The sequence below is a fragment of the Rhincodon typus genome, chromosome 8 (assembly GCF_021869965.1).
Source record: "Rhincodon typus isolate 14 chromosome 8, sRhiTyp1.1, whole genome shotgun sequence".
Classification (NCBI taxonomy): domain Eukaryota; kingdom Metazoa; phylum Chordata; class Chondrichthyes; order Orectolobiformes; family Rhincodontidae; genus Rhincodon; species Rhincodon typus.
The window spans coordinates 51755372-51772302 of NC_063339.1; positions in this window are offsets into that span (position 1 = coordinate 51755372).

A 16931-nucleotide genomic window follows, 5' to 3' on the forward strand; every position below is an offset into this window, starting at 1 on the left:
CACATGATTAATGGCTTGACCACACATGTCAGGACATCAGAACAAAGAATGCTCAGAATGCTCTACGGATTAGCAACCTGTTGCCTAAAGTGTTGTTTTCAGAAAGCCAATCTCAGATTCACAGAAGTATTATGGTGCAAAAGGAGACCATTACTCCCCACACCCTTGCACTTTATCTCTATCCAAATAATCATCCATCACTCTCTTCAATACCTCAATTGAACCTGCCTCCACCACACTTCCAGGCAGAGCGTTCCAAACCCTAATTAATTGCTGAGTGAACAAAAAAAAACTCACCTCTCATTTGCTTCTTTTGCAAATCACTGTAAATTTCTGCTCTGTTGTTCATGATTCTTTTACTAGTGGGATCAATTTATCCCTGTATACTCTCTCCAGCTTCTCGTGAGTTTGGAAAATTCCAAACTTCCTTCCCTGAGCCTATGTCTCTCCAAAGGGAACTGTTCCAATTTCTTCAATCTATCCTCATAACTTGAGTTTGTTATCTCTGAAGTCATCCTGTAAAACACCTCTGTGCTCTCTCCAATTTGGTCACCATTTTCCTAAATGGGACACGCAGAACTGCTCACAATACTGCAGCTGAGGTCTAACAAGTGTCTTATACAAGTTCAACATCATTTCTTTGCTCTGGTACCCCTATTAATAAAGCCAAGCGCACAGTGGATATTTTCAATCAACATGTTCAGGCATGTTATATGTGTCTGGGACAAGGTAAGACTTGAACTCAGGCGGTCTGATTCAGAGATAGGGATATTACCACTGTGCCACAAGATCCTCCTATGTGAAGGACACTGTATGCCTTATTGATTGCTTTTTCATTCTGTCCTTCCACCTTCAGTTATCTGTGTGCACATACACCCAGGTCCCTTGGTTCCTCTACCACTTTAGAATTGTACCCCCGGCTTTACATTGTCTTTACTGTACCCACTATTTTATATTGTCTTCATAGAGAAATCCATTTTATCCCTCCTCCTGAAATGTCTGCATGTTTTGGGGATATTTAGTGGATAAACATTTATATTACTGACTGGTTTTGTTCACCAAATATTGAACCTTCATTGATTATGTTTTACATTGATAATAAACTAATTTTTAACCAAGTGTTTGTTAAGAAACCAGGTTTATACATTTTTTTTTGCTTTAAACCTAATAAAGATAAGCTTTTTAATTGGCTGTCTCTGTAAATGGTAAAGTATTTTTGTTTTATGTTGTGATCCCATGGAGTAGTGGGACTACAGTAACAGTGCACTCCCCCCAGCTTTGATTGTAAAAGGACAAGCCCTGCAATTACAGAGCAGACAGTTTAATCTCTTTGGTGGGAAAATTCTAGAAACAATAATTTTGGAGTAAGTTAGTAATTACTTGGACAAATGTAGGTTTAATAAGAAGAGCCAGCATGGATTTCTTATGGAAAAATCGTATTTAACTAACTTGCTGGAGTTCTTTGAGGTGGTAACAGAGAGGCTTGCTGAGAGTAATGCTGTTGATGTGGTGCACATGGACTGCTAAAAGACATTTGATTGAGTGCCACACAACACATTTGTGAGAAAAGTTGGAGCTCATTGAATAGTATGGACAGTACTCAAGTGGATGCGAAATTGGCTGAGTGATAGAAAACAGCAAGTAACAGTTAGTAGATACCTTTGGCCTGGAAGAAGGTTTGTCATCGTTTTCCCTGGGGCTGGTATTGTGACTGTTGCTTTTCTTGATTTTTACTAATAATCCATTTCTGCGCAGGAGTAATTTCAAAGTTTGTGCATGATACAAAACTTGGTGGCACTATGAACTGAGTAGGACAATGTAGACCTACAAAAGGATGTTGATGCATTTGTGGAGTGGGCGGATGTAGTTCAATGCAGAGAAGTGTGTGGTGATACATTTTGGTAGAAAACCATGACAAGATAGTAGATGATAAAAAGTATTACTCTAACAGTGTGTAGGAACAGAAAAGCCAGAATATATATATAAGCATATAAATGCTTAAGTCAATAATAGTGTCAGGACAGGTAGAGAGAGCTGTTTGTATAGCATATGGTAATTTAATTTGATAATACATGTATGTGGTAAAGAGCAGAGAAGTTATGCTGAACTTATATAAGACACTAGTTAAACTTAGCTCGGTATTGCATTCAGTTTTGGACGAGACAGCAAAGAGAAGATTTGATGGAAGTCTTCAAAATCATGACAGATCTAAACAGAGTAGAGAGGGAAAAGCTGTTTCCACACATTAGAGCATCAAGAACACAAAGGCACAGGTACATGCTGAGCTATGAGGGAACATTTGAAACAATTGCTTTACTGAAATTGTGATCATTAAAGTGTGATGTGAAAGTGAAAAGAAAATGCAAAGTCTGACAAGATAAAGTAAACACAAATAAACTCTTTGAGAAGATAAAGAAATTTAAAAGTTCATGCAAAATTAAAAAAAGCATTGACTGAAATTATTTTTACTCTTTAAGGAAGTAGTAAAATTACTAGAAATGCTTGTGAGCTGGGAAATTGTAATTACGTTAGTATGAAGTCTTATTTGTCCCTTATTGACTAAGGTCTTGAATCTAGCACAAAGTGCTTCTAAGCAAGAATTGCATTCATTATTTAGTAAACTTGCATATTATTTTCTGTACTGGAAAGACTGTTAAAGCAAGTAAATGAGGTGAAACGATGCCAAGTCATATCGCTGCACACCAGGGAGTGTCTCTGCTGTCACTGCTTATCTTTCACTGAGTGGCTGCTTTCTTGCTTTTGTAAAGGAAGGTAAACTGTAAAGATCTGGACAGATGGCCATATGATTACGTGTTTTACTGAGCTTAATGAATCCGACTTTCTGTGATTATAATAATTGTCAAAGAATTATCGACTGAATAAATAAACATTTTACCTTAGTGTTTATCTGTCCTGTAGTTGTGTAATAGAACGGATGCTACGTCTCACTGAAGCAAAGCCCCCTATTGCTTTGTTATATTGAGGAGCACACAACTAATTGGTTCACGTTACAGCCTGTAGAAAACAAAATGGATTTCTTGTATTAACCTTCTAAATACTGAGAGACTTTATAGCCCTCAAAATCAAGTTTTTTTTTATCATTTTGCTTTCGCTGTAGTTCCTAAAGGTTTATCAAAACATTTGATTTATGTTAACAAATAATTAAAATGCACTTATGCATTGAACTATTCAACAAAATATTTACGTAGTTGTAATGGGTACTCAGGGGCATAATGACTGTATATGAGTTTGTCTGAAAAGTAAAGATTTGCTTCAATAAAATTTAAATCTCCAGTAAAATGAAAGGTAAAAGATGACAATAGAAATTAAAAGAATTAATCAAGAAAAATTCCATGAGAGTTGAGGAAGAATAACATTTTCATTTACTACATACTGATGCTAACATTGCATTACATCAAAATCTTAAGCTAAAGAATGGTGCAAAGATACTGATAGGACTGTCCCAGGTATATGTACTTTGCAATACAATTGCTTAATGTTGTAGTAATACATATGCAACATTTGGATGTTGGTGTTTGAAACTTCATTGTTATCATTTCCAGACATAACAATGTATCAATAAACAAAACCTGTGGTTCAGGCCAGTAGTATAGCAGTCTTTCCCCCACACTCTTGACAGTTTGCTGGGTTTTGCCTCATAAGTCTCTTTTCCTGGATGAGGGGAGCAAAAATTCTACCTGACTCCCCAATTCTGTTTTTTTTTTAACATTCTGTCAGTGTATTATCAACTTCATGGATGAATCCTGAAATGAACAGTTCTAATGTCAAAATATTGTCAGGATTTTCAATATAAACCAACATATATACATATTCATTAAGTCAGACAACCCAAATTCAGATTACATTATGATTGGGGCAAATGCTTTCACCCAAATAAACAATAGGAAATTTTTTTCACTTCAATGATCTTTATGGTCTATATGTGTCGGAATCTGGTTTGCAAATAACAATATCAACTTTATAAGCATGTGTTTTTTATTGAATCAAGACTGCTTTTAATCTCTGATCTAATACAGCAGTGTATACACTAACTTGCATTGTAATTAGGAGACCAAGGATAGGAAGATCTTTTATATACTATAAATTGTGCAAAAGATCTACTTTGACCAATCCATGAGTCTGCAACAAAGTTTCTAATGAATTGTCTAAAGCATGTCTCTGAACAAGTATCACTTTAGATTGTGGAAACATTACTTTTCCAAGAATTGGTTTAATAACTAAGGGTAAGAAGGCTATTCCTTTTATTTTCTGCTTGCCAGGTTGAGAATGGGGCATATAGTGCAGTAAGGCATACTACCAAATATCCACGTTTGTTTTCTATGTGTCAGAAGAGGTTTAATGATTAACTTGTAAGTATTTTTGCAGCCTCGATGATTGTTTTTAAAAAATAGTTGGAGAGAGATATCCTCTGAGACCTAATGGGTTTTGCTTACAATGGGAGGGTTTATGAGTGAACCAAATACACAGTGTGTACATTGGACTTTCTGATGAAAGATTCTGAACATTTTTAAAGTTTACGGAGAAACACCCATTACTTATGGAGAAACCTTTCCGTTTTAGTTCAGTTTGGGGTAGATCTGCAGGTTCTTAGCTGAATATGGATGCGTAAAGCAGTTTGTCTTGGGAAATGAAAAAAATAGTTTAGATTTGTTAAAATACAAATCATCTTAGAGCAAGGCCCTTTGTAATAGTTCTGGACCAGAGGCATTTGGGTAAAACCCTGAAGGGGATATTTGAAGCCGAGAAGATTTAAGCTCAGCTTTATAAAGGCTCCAGGAAGAGGTTATCAGATTCTTCATACAGGTATTTCTCCTATAACACAATAGTTGCATTCTTGTGCAACCTCATGCTATAGAAAATCATATTATAGGGAAATCACTATAAAAAATTGCTATACTGTATAGTAGAAAGTTTGCATTATCTAAACAGCGTCCATTATTCATCAATCGCATTACAGCCAATTTGCATTAATGGAACATGCATTATAGCAGAAATACCTGTACTAACAGTTGAAACCACAGTTAAGGTAAGCCTACAAAGTTGATAGAAGGAGATTCTCTCTGGTGTGAGTACTGTAGAGGTGCTTTTGGGATTTGTAAATGAGTGTTTTTTGGGATCTGTGAAATAGTGTTTTTGTGATCTGTAAAATAGCGTTTTTGGGATTTTTACTTTAGCACATGTTCTGAAATCTTTAAAGGTGTATTATATGCAAATAATTTGGTTTATTCCATTTTATCTTTATCTATTTTGCACAATCTTTTATTTTAGAGCTAAAACTAAGTCTACAATACCTTGTGTTTATTTTTCAGTGAGACACTGCTTGATTAAAGCTGAAAAAAACCCTATCAAGTCAGATTTAGTCTGGGATCTGACTTGTCTAGTCATAATGTCAGCTGGGATCAAAACAACTGGAATCCCCTTCTTACTGTCAGGATGTACAATACCCAGCAACGAGATCCGGTGTCTTAATATATCTGATTTTGATAGATTTATGTATTAACCCACTCTGGGCATTTTGAAATTCTTTATACTTTGTTCAATCTTTTGAGAATATGGCCACAAGAAATACAAACATATTTTACACAAGTTCAGTATTATCATCAAAGTAAAAAGGAAGCAAAGAAAATTCAGGAAAGTTAAAAGAGAAACAGGAAATGTTGGGAATATTTCCAGCACTTCCTGTTTTTATTTCACTGCTATAATCCGCTGACATCCTGTCAATATAATGTGCACTTGTATTCAGTTTTCTCAGAGAAACAAATAATTTATGTCCGATTTTTTTCAGATTATTTCTATTTAATAATGTGTTATAAAAGTATTTTGCATTCTATTCAAATTATTCTTCCATATCCTTTTGAAACTCCATGTCTCCAATGAATAGCTGGCTCCTTTTTTTTTACTGTACCTGCCTTGTCTGTCACACAGTAACCATCGCCAAGGGCACTCTGCTCTGTTCTTCTGTTGATTTATCACAATTTCTGCTTGACTATAACCTGCTTTTGAAGGATTCCTTTTGCTGCACACAGTATCTGCTGTCAAATCGGACCCACATATGTGGATCAGTGATAATCCTATAGTAATGAATCCAATCCCAGTCCAATGGGAACGGTTTTGCCAGATTGCTTATTAACTTCAATTCACATTGAATTTATTCTGCTGACTTTCAAATGTTATATCAGTTACTACAATACGTTTGAGTTCAAAGATTTTCTCGTTGCAGAGGTTGGATTTAACACAAGGCCTACTATCAACATTGTGAATGATTTATGTTCTTGCTACAGAAGATACGTCAGAAGTGTCCAAAAGAGATGCAAATTGTCCAATATTAATGCAGTATGTCAGGTCTACTCGTTTGTCAAGTTATGTTCCACCTAAAGTTATGAGTCACAGGAAATTCCTATGGGTAGTCACTTGTCTTTACAGTAAGCATATTCTCCACAGTATTGACTTACTCTCTCTCTATAATTATCATTCCCACTTCTGCTTCATGTCCCGGAAGAACTATATTGTAATTTGTTCAGATAGCGATTATGAAGCTGGATGTGTCACAGCCAAAACTGTTCAGTTCCTAGCTCTTTACAGGAGACGACTGATATTATATTCCCACATCTATCCCACCCTTGGATTGCCTGAAATACTAAGTTGGGTATTCATGGTGAACTTTCATAGAATTACTCATGTTTGAAGTGGACTTGAACGCGGCGAGAGAAAAATCTGCATGATGTAACACACAAAGGTGCGCACTGAGTACTGAGGCCTTTGTTTCTGAATTACTATTCCCTCTGGGATAATGCCATTCATGACATGTAATAAGAATGTTTCTTTAAGTACCTTGAATTTCCCTGAGGTCTTAAAAGCATAAAATAGTGAAATTAACAATTGTCACTGCTCTCCACCTTTTCATAGAAACATAGAAAGTAGGACCAGGAGTAGGCCATTCAGTTCTTCATGGTTGATCATCCAGTTCAGTACCCTGTATCTGCTTTCTCCCCATACCCTTTGATCCATTTAGCCCTTTACAACTATAAATAACTCCTCCTAGAAAACATTTAGTGATTTAGCCTCAACTGTTTTTATTCACAGTGATTTCCACAGGCTCGCTCTCCCTGGTTGATGAAACTTCTCTTCAGCTCAGTCCTAAATAGCCTATTCCGTATCCTTAACCTATGACATTATATATTAACTTTGCAGCTAGTGCACTCATTTTGTGATTGAGTTCAATTATTCTTAAGTGCATTGTTAAAATAAAACAAAACTGATAGTTATCCATTTCCTGAGAGTGGTTTGCTGTCACTTTGAACAATACAGAAGCACAATTCAAAGGAGCAACTAGTTATGTCTGCTTTCCTTCAATGCCAAATTCCTTATCTTTTCATAGTGCCCAATTCTGCAATGGAGGCAGCTGCAGCTGATCCAACTAGCATCAATAACTAGAATAGACAGGGAGCTTGTGTAATGCAGTGGTAGTGTCCTTACCTCTCAGCTAGGAGGCCTGCGTTCAAGTCCAACCAGCTCCAGGGCTGTGTAATCTAAGGATGTCTCTAAAGAGGTTGTCTAAAAAGTATCTTGCTAGAGTGCTAAGTTTCCCTAGGTCTTAAAGCCAGGAAGCATATGTTCTTTCCGACTGAGCTGCTGGGTCACAATGCTTTAATTTACTATTCTATTGAGAAAGGAAGAAAGATTACTTGAGATTTATTGAGAAACAGCATAAAAGGCAGCAATTGGCAATATAAAGCAACCCTAACAAATTACTTTTAAAGAGGAAAGATCATTTTTAAAAATAATTAGGAGAAAAAAATATTAGTCTAAGTAATCAAAGTCAAATTATTTGAAAATTGCTGCAATATGTCTTGAATAAATAAAAATGCATTGAATAATTTTGCAATTAAATCTGCTTTCATTTTTAAAAGGTTTGACTAGCCTTTAATGATGTAATGGCTATGTATAATAAATCTAAGATTATGGAAAGCAAGAAACACATGCTTATCTATTTTAAATACATTTCTATTTGTAACTCAACTTTTTGAAATGGAATTTGCTAAATCCTTCTTTGTAATAATCAGAAACTATTTTTTCAGAATGATTACATATGTTCGTGTGATTATTGCAACACATAGATTATGTATTTTGATATTCCTGGTCAGTGATCTGATAATGTTGTGGAAAAAAAAAGTTGGAAATCCTTTCGGTTTAGATTACGATTCATGTAATAATGTTAGAAGCATTGTAAAAGTGCAAATAATTGTTGTTGGCTGGATTCTACTGGAATGATTAGAAGTTTGTCTGGGACATGCATCTACCAAATCCATACGTTATACCATCGAATCCAGGATGGATATGCGGGATTCAATGTTCCACACCTCTTTTACTGTAAGAGATACAGAACTGCAGATCAACCTACATCAAACCTATATCATACCATGGGATCTCAAAATAATCCTGGCATATGGTTGGAGGTTGGTGCACCTAATCAAAGACTGCCCAGCCCAAAGGAACCTGTTGAAATCTCCTGGGGATCTAATTTAAGAGAAATTAAGAGAAAAACAGTGACATTTTAAAGTATGTTTTAAAGAGTAAAAGCATGCTGATACAGCAAATAATTAAGGAGGCAAGTGTCAAAGTAGCCTCTATTGGAAGAGAATTGGAATGCAGTAATAAGAAGTCTTGCTTTAATTGTGCAGGGTTTTGGTGATACCAAAGGTGGAATATGGTGTGCAGCTTTGGTCTCTGTAGTTAATGAAGGAAATGAAGGTTTGACAAAGTGGTCCCTGAGATGAAGAGTTTGCCTATACTGAGAGGCTAATATTCTCTGTGTTTTAGAGGAATGAGATGCGATCTTAATGAAATATGCAAGATTCTGAGGGCCTTGACAGGGTGGATGCCAAGAGATTGTTTCCATTGTTCGGAGAATCTAAAACACGGGGACACAATCTCAGCATAAGAGGTTGATCATTTAGGATTGAGATGAGGAGAAATTACTTTATTCAAAGGGCTGTAATCCTTTGGAATTCTCGAACCAAGAAGATAGTATATGCACTATTATTAAATATAGCCATTCCTCTGTATCTGTGAAGATTCCGTTCCTGAGAACCCCTGCAAGTGATCAAATTTGTGAGTGCATTGCTCATTTTAAAGTAAGTTAAAAATAAACTAAAAATCATGGGTATGCAAGTTTTGCCCCGTGACATCGAATTTTGTTGTTTTAAAAAAATATATTTTTGTGCAGATCGGTGAATTTGTGATTTGTGATTTCAGATACCAAGGTTTTATTGCACATTGAGATATATGGACTTTACATCACTCATGGAATCAAGGGATATGGGAAGGAGCAAGAAAATGGCCCAAGATCAGCCATGATCTAAATTGTAGCTTATTTCGGCAAAGTGTTATTTTCATTGATTTTCATGGAGGCTCTCACACCGCATGGCGTAACACGTTTTCTTGCACTATCCACTCAAATTCACTCTCCTCTGATGCTAGCATATTTTTCCACACCATATCCAGAAATTCTCGCCATTGCTGGGCCAATCCAAGATCTTTAAAAGGCTGAGATAACAAGGTGTAGAGCTGGATGTACACAGCAGGCCAAGCAGCATCAGAGGAGCAGGAAGGCAGAAATTTTCTGAAGAAGGGTCTGGGCCCGAAACGTCAGCCTTCCTGCTCCTCTGATGCTACTTGGCCTGCTGTGTTCATCCAGCTCTTCACCTTGTTATCTCAGATTCTCCAGCATCTGCAGTTCCTACTATCTTTAAAAGGCTGTTGTGCATCCTGTCAAGCACTGTCAGTCCAGAGCTGTGCTGCACAGTTGTGACATTTGCTCAGACATAGCAGAGAAGGGGTAATTGGCGATCATTTGTAGACAGCAATTTGGAAGCTAGGGTAATGCAAAGGATGGATTTCCTCTTTCAACAGGACTGGCAGCGGAAGCCATGAGACCAGACCTGCCAGATGCATTCACGTTGCCACCGATATCAATGACGTACGCTGCTCGGCCAGGGGAAGTGCAGCCATCTTTTCTCCACAGCCTCACACTCACTCTAACTCTGCTACTGTCCCACCTCCCACCAACGCTCATGCTCTACCAATTTCACTATTGCATGTGACATCTTCCTTCACTTGCTCTTGCCTATCCAATTGCCCGACACCACTTACCCTGCATGGCCTCTGCATTGCCTGCTCACTCGGGGTGACTGCTGACAACATGCCTGGCTTTGTGTCTGTGCTAAAATGCAAAGCAAGATAGAAGGACTGTGTGCCTGTTCTGGCTGAGGAGCAAAGCACTCAATGGTAAGGCAAGGCAGGGATGTTGTAAGCATCCAGGTAGGTGCAAGATGCGTGGGTGCTAAATGATAGTTGATGGAGTGCTCCAAAGCATTGAAGTGCAAGAGCTTACAGTACTTGTATCAGAGATGTGCCATGATGCTTTAGAAAAAGTGATATGTATTTGATATAAGCATCCATGGACACAGGGTGTGCCCTGGTGTCCAAGATGGAGGTTTGGAGAAATAAATGACAAACTGGAGTTATCAGGGACATCTGTCACTTTCATGTCAGGTATTCTTCGCATCAAAGGTGGTAGGACAGGAAAGTGCATGTTAATGAGGTGAGACTAAGTAATAATGAAGGTGATAAAGTGCAGTAACAGGCTCTCCCTGCTCACCATCAAGAGTCTTATCTCAATGTCTATTCAGAGAGGAGCCTGTCTGTTTTCCCTTTGCACAAATTATCAGCATGTTGTGAACTGCCAAAGTGAAAACACAGGCTGACCATCCTCCCTACAATTAGATTTCTATTTGCCTTTGCTACTTAGCTGTTCATCCCCATGGAAACCTCAGGTCACATGGTGATTCCCTACAACCAAATGACATCATAACCAGGAAACACATTCTGCTTAAATCTCTTCATCCCAAACTGATTTAGAGGGACATCTCATTGAAGAACATCCAGACTTTCCTCAATACTGACTTTTCCTAAAGCACATGGATCAACACAATTTCTCTGTAAGTAATATCAAACCAAAAGACCAGATTAATTTATTTTATTGGGACTGCTGAGGAGTAATTGGCCAGGATACTAGGATCATTCTTTTTTCTTCATTAAGAGTTTGCCATGGAATTTTTTATGGACTGGTATAAGACCTCATTTTAGCATCTCATTGTAAATGTGTTACCAGTGCCAAATATAGATTGTGACCTGGGATGACACATCCAAACATATCTTTCTGACTTTGAGGCAAGTTGACACTATAAATGTCATGTGAGGGTTAGGAGTTCCTATTTTACAGATCAGTATTAAAGGAAACCTTAGCGGAAAGAAACATTAGGGACAACTACATGGTAAGGTTTGAAAATAAATTGATTGTAACACTAATGTGTGTGCAGCTTTAAATCTTAAAAATGAATACAGGCCCAGATCTAAGACAATAAGGTGCAGGGCTGGATGAACACAGCAGGCCAAGCAGCATCATAGGAGCAGAAAGGCTGACGTTTCGGGCCTACCTCTGATTCAACAGGCCCAGATCTTCCTGTTTTTGAATAACTAGCGACCAGACATTCAGTCGAACATGTGCATCAGGCTCTCACAGAGGGCTTATGGTTCTGACTGTTTAGAAGTCACCCAGGAAATTTAAACTTCTAATGGGCCATTCCTCTGCTCACCAGGAACCATTTCTTAAAATGCAGAACTGTGTTGTGGAGTTGCAAGATCTTGCTATCGTTTTGGTAACATTATTTGAGCTTACGCAGTGTTCAGATCGTAGATCATGGAATCCCTACAGTGTAGAAACATGACATTCAGCCCATTGAGTCCACACTGAACCTCAGAAGAGCATCCCACCCAGACCCATCCCTCTATCCTATCCTTGTAACCCTGCATTTCCCATGGCTAATCCCCCCTAGCCTGCACATCTCTGAACACTATGGGCAATTTAACATGGCCAATTCACCTAACCTGCACATCTTTGGACTGAAGGAGATGATGCTGTGTGAAGGAGAATTGTAGATGATGGAAATGATAAACAGGAATATTAAGGCACGGTCCCTGTGTGGAAGTCAAATAAAGCCTCCTGTGGGAGAATAACAGAGATGGCCCTTGCAACCAGCAACAAGTTCATTTCTGCATCTGTTCTGATTTATGTCCTTGCACAACAATGGTTCTGAACAGCCTAGCCACGGAGTAAATCAAACACTTCAAGTAAACATCCAACATGTCAAAAATGATCAGTAATGGTTCCAATGGCTGCAGACTGCAACAAATTCATTGCACCAGTGCTCAACTTGTGTCCTGGGATCTAGAACAAAATGCAGTTGGCTACGGTTGTAGAAAATAGGATTGCACACCCAGTTCCTATCTTATGAACTTCCTATTAAGAGAAGAGTGTTACATTACTATAAAGTGCAACCGTAATGGGGACAGCTAACAGTGAGGCATGTAGTCCCTTGCATAATGTGATGACGATAATAAAAAATAACTTGCAAGTTGACAGATTGGATTTTGTTCCTTGAGATGTTGGTAGTATCATTGATCAAGTGAGCATGTATAGTCATCTGGGTACAATCTGTGATTTACTTGACATTCTGTCATTCATTAAGATTATGATTATCTGGTATTACTGCCAATTATCAATGGGAAGAGTGGATGAATGGTCTTGTTCCAGCAAACAATTCATCCACAACTTGCATAGTGCATTTGTGTACAACTGATTGACTAACAGTGATGGTATTATGCCTGGAAACCTGGAATGGTCCTGACACATGAAAATTTGGAATGGTTACTTTCTTTAACCTCTGTTGCTGTGTGTATTTTTCTTGCAATGCCTCAAATCCTGGACATTTTATAAGGGTGGAATCATTGGCACAAATGCATTGGGAAAAATGGGAAATTCTGTGGCTTCACTGCATCACCACTGCTTCAGTTTCATTGAGCTGGGTAATAGCAATTATGATGGAAAGTGGCACAATGCAAATATAGTCAGAATTCCAGTGAAAAGTCAACTGACTCATTCTATCCTTCAGCTATTTGATTCTTTCTGTTTCAAACAAGCTGGGAGCACATGCACACACCTCACAACATCTTCATCTAAATGACATATTTGGATCAGGATTGAAAAATCAATTATTGAATGTCATCCTTCACCTGTCTTTATTTTTATTCTGAATATTTCCATTATTAATGATGCTTTGTTCACATCACAAAGGTTCTTTGAATATTATGTTCCTGACCCATGTTAACTGGGCCCAACTATTTGTAAACTCTATCCCATCAACATGTGTTGGTTTCTCAATAAATGTGCAAATTCCACTTTGACTATAATATTTAAAGCTAAGAGATAAGTAAAGAACAAAGAACAAAACATAGGCAAAATATTACATGATTCTCTGCTTTGGATTTTAAAAAACTTGAACAAAAATCAAGTCAGAACCATAGTCGTGAAGAATATTTTTATGAAGTTGAATGACACACTTGTATTGGATCAGAGTATATCCGAGCAATTCTTTTCAGATTCAGTTAAACATAGTTAAGAGAAGGCTTGACAACAGCAATTTGCTTAAATATGAACATTTATTGAGTAATTCTAAAAGACAGAAGTAAAGAAAGGAACATTTATTCAGTAAATTGAAAAGAATGAAAAAGAGAGGAAACGAACAATAAACCTCATACCCTTCTGTCTGTCAGGGATCTCTTGATTGATGGCTGGTCTTGAGGCTGGCACTGTTTGCAATCCTAGTCTGAAGTGAAGTCTAGTGACTTGGATGAAACTCTCTCTTACGCAGCGTAACAAACAGCCAGGCACAGAAAAACAATTACACAAAAACACGTTGATTGTGCCATCTTTGGCACATGCAGGAATGTTTGCAGGACACACTCAAGGTCATGCAGCTGAAGTAATTCATCAACAATATAGCCCTTCAGCCATCTTATACAACTCTTTAGAAAATTTATTTCTGATGGTGCAAATGCTGTTGTTTAAGTTAATGATCATGTAAGGACTACTGCTGGAGATGATATTAAACACCTAGCTATCTGAAGATTTCATAAGAACTTGGTGGAAAAGGCAGAAAGACCAGGACTTCAGAAATTCAAATTGTTTTTTGTAACAATTTCTGTCCTATTGTCTTTAGGGGAGGCAATTGTATAGTGGTAATGTTTCTTGACTAATAATCCAGAGAATTCAGAGGGTTCAAATCCTACAAATATTATCCTTCCAAATAGTAATCACAAATGATGAAATTTGAATTCAATGAATAAACCTGGAAGTAAAAGCTAGTCTAGTAATGACCATCAACAATTGTTTTTGAATCAAGAGAGGAAAGTCTACTATCCTTACTTTGTCTGACTTAGATATGATTCCAGTTCCAAGAAAGTACAGTTGTCTCTTAAAATCCACTCTGAAATAGACCAGCAAACCACACTGTTGTATTTAACTAGAACAAAGTCTAATAGAAGGAATGAAATGAGACAGGCCACCAGGCATTGGGATAGACCTGTAACAGAGATAGATAATGGAAAAATACAGCCTTGTCAACCCTGTAAAGTCCTCCTCACTAACATCTGTCGGCTTGGGTCAGATTTGGGAGAGCTGCCCCACAGACTCGTCAAGCAAGAGCCTGCGCGTGATCACAAAACACAAACCAGAAGTGTTTTAGAATACTCTCTACTTACCTGGATGAATGCAGCTTCATCGACACTCATAGGTAGACACCATCCAGGACTAAGAATAGTGTTCCTCTAATTTTCTTACCAGCTGCACGGGCCCCCAAGGCTCATGTGCTGCAGTGACTTGCAGTATTGGAGATCAATGCCATAATTGCTGCATCAATGCCAATTGCCATGCATTGAAAATTGGCCACATGCAGCTGTGCTGCTTAGAGGGAATGTTCTTATGAAAAGTTGTAACAATGTGTACCATCTGCAGGATGCACTGCAAGTAACAACTCACTTAGAAAACACTTTTCAAACCTGTGGTATCTCCCAACTGAAAGGATGAGGGCAGCAGGACACCACTATCTGTAGGTTGTCTTCCAAACCACTTTCCATCCTTGGAATTGGAATTATATTGGTATTCCTTCATTGTAAATGGATAAAAATCCTGGAACTTCTTTCTTCGCAGCATTGTGGGTGAATCTACATCACATGGAGTGTAGTGGTTAGAAAAGCAGCTCACTACTAACTTCTCAAAGGCATTTAGGGATGGGCAATGAATATTGGCCCAGCCGATGACACCCAGTTCCCATGATTAATTTTTTAGTAGGCTTTGTACACCCAGTCAAAAAGGGAATGGTGGCAGCAATCTACATGATAGATATTGGTGAAAGAGGCAAGAACACCAGGAAAATAGCACCTTGGCTATTTGCCAAGGCTGCCTTAGTTCCTCCATTGAAGTTACAGCTGAAGAGCAGCAGAACACATGGAAATTGCCTACTCCATATGTATTACAAAATATTTAAACACTGTCTGGCTTATTGGGAATGACAATATACAGAGAAACAAACTTACTAATATTCAGTGTTCCATAATCAGGAAAATTTTGCACCAAGGAAGCATCAGAACATCCTGAGAGAGGACAGCAGAACAGGTAGTCAAAGAGGAGCTTTTCCAAGAAAGGCATAGCAGCTTCAACAGACATGTACTTAAAGCCTGAAAGACAATACAATATGATTTCATTTGTCCCATTGGTGATAAACATTACATTGCAGAATTTTAATCTGATTTGCTTAATTGGCAATGTATTGGATGCAATGTCACAGTGCAAAAGTAATTATAAATTTCACAGTTCACATCAAATTGACAGTTCCACTATTGAAAGATAATATGCAATAACAGTGTTACAATGATATGATTGAACGGGTGCATCTCAGCTTAAAAAGTTGAAGTGTTCATGTTCTTCCCTTCTTCTGGTAGTCAAGAAATGTTTAATAAAACTGAAAGAACAAAGTTGCTGGAAAAGCTCAGCAGGTCTGGCAGCATCTATGAAGGAAAAAACAGAGAGTTAACGTTTCGGGTCCGGTGACCCTTCCTCAGAAATGTTTAATGCTGCACTGACGTTTTAGACAAAGAATATGCCATTTTGGCCAAAGTATAACAAACAGAAAATTCACAGATTTTGAAATATTTAACTAAGTTGTATACTTGGAGTAAAATATTCTGATGTATTATTTTAAATAAGATTACAAGTAAAAGCTAGTTATTAATGGTGCAAGTTAACACATTAATTACAAATAAAGATTTTATTTGACATTTTAAAATTATTAATTAGATGTGATAAAGAAGCACAACAATTATAGTAGTGTAGGAAGAATCAAATTTTATTCTCCACAGACTGATTTTCTCATTTTAGCTGCAGCTCAGTGGGAAGGCATAGTTTCTAATGGAGCTCTGGCACATCTCCATGAAGAAAGAAAATCAAGGAAATTTCTCAAAACAGAGAGCAGTGAACAACATTTGATAATTAAGGCTAGAACTTTGGTTGATTCAACATCATTTTATCAGTAATCATTAAATTACTTGTTCAGTCTTTATTGCTAAATTGAAGGCATGCTTTTACTTTAGACTCACTAAAGATCCTCTTGTAAACATGCTGATGGAAAAATAATTACTATGACCAGAAGAAGCACTATCAGCAACATTTGTCATCTTGGCAATGCCACTGGAACAGTGACTGTAATTATCAGTAATTAAAATTTCATAAAGATGCCAATTCTAATCTCTTTCTTATTTGTGCACATGGTTGCTGGAACTGTCCAAATCCCCATGGTGCTGAATCATGGATTGACAATCTTTTCCACTGCCTCCAATCTCCAAGGGCCATCTAAAGCTGTATTAGAATGACTTCAAAAACTACAAAAAGAAAAATAACCACCATTTATTTAAGATCGTTAAGTACATTTTCTAAATATCTAAAATGCATGCAT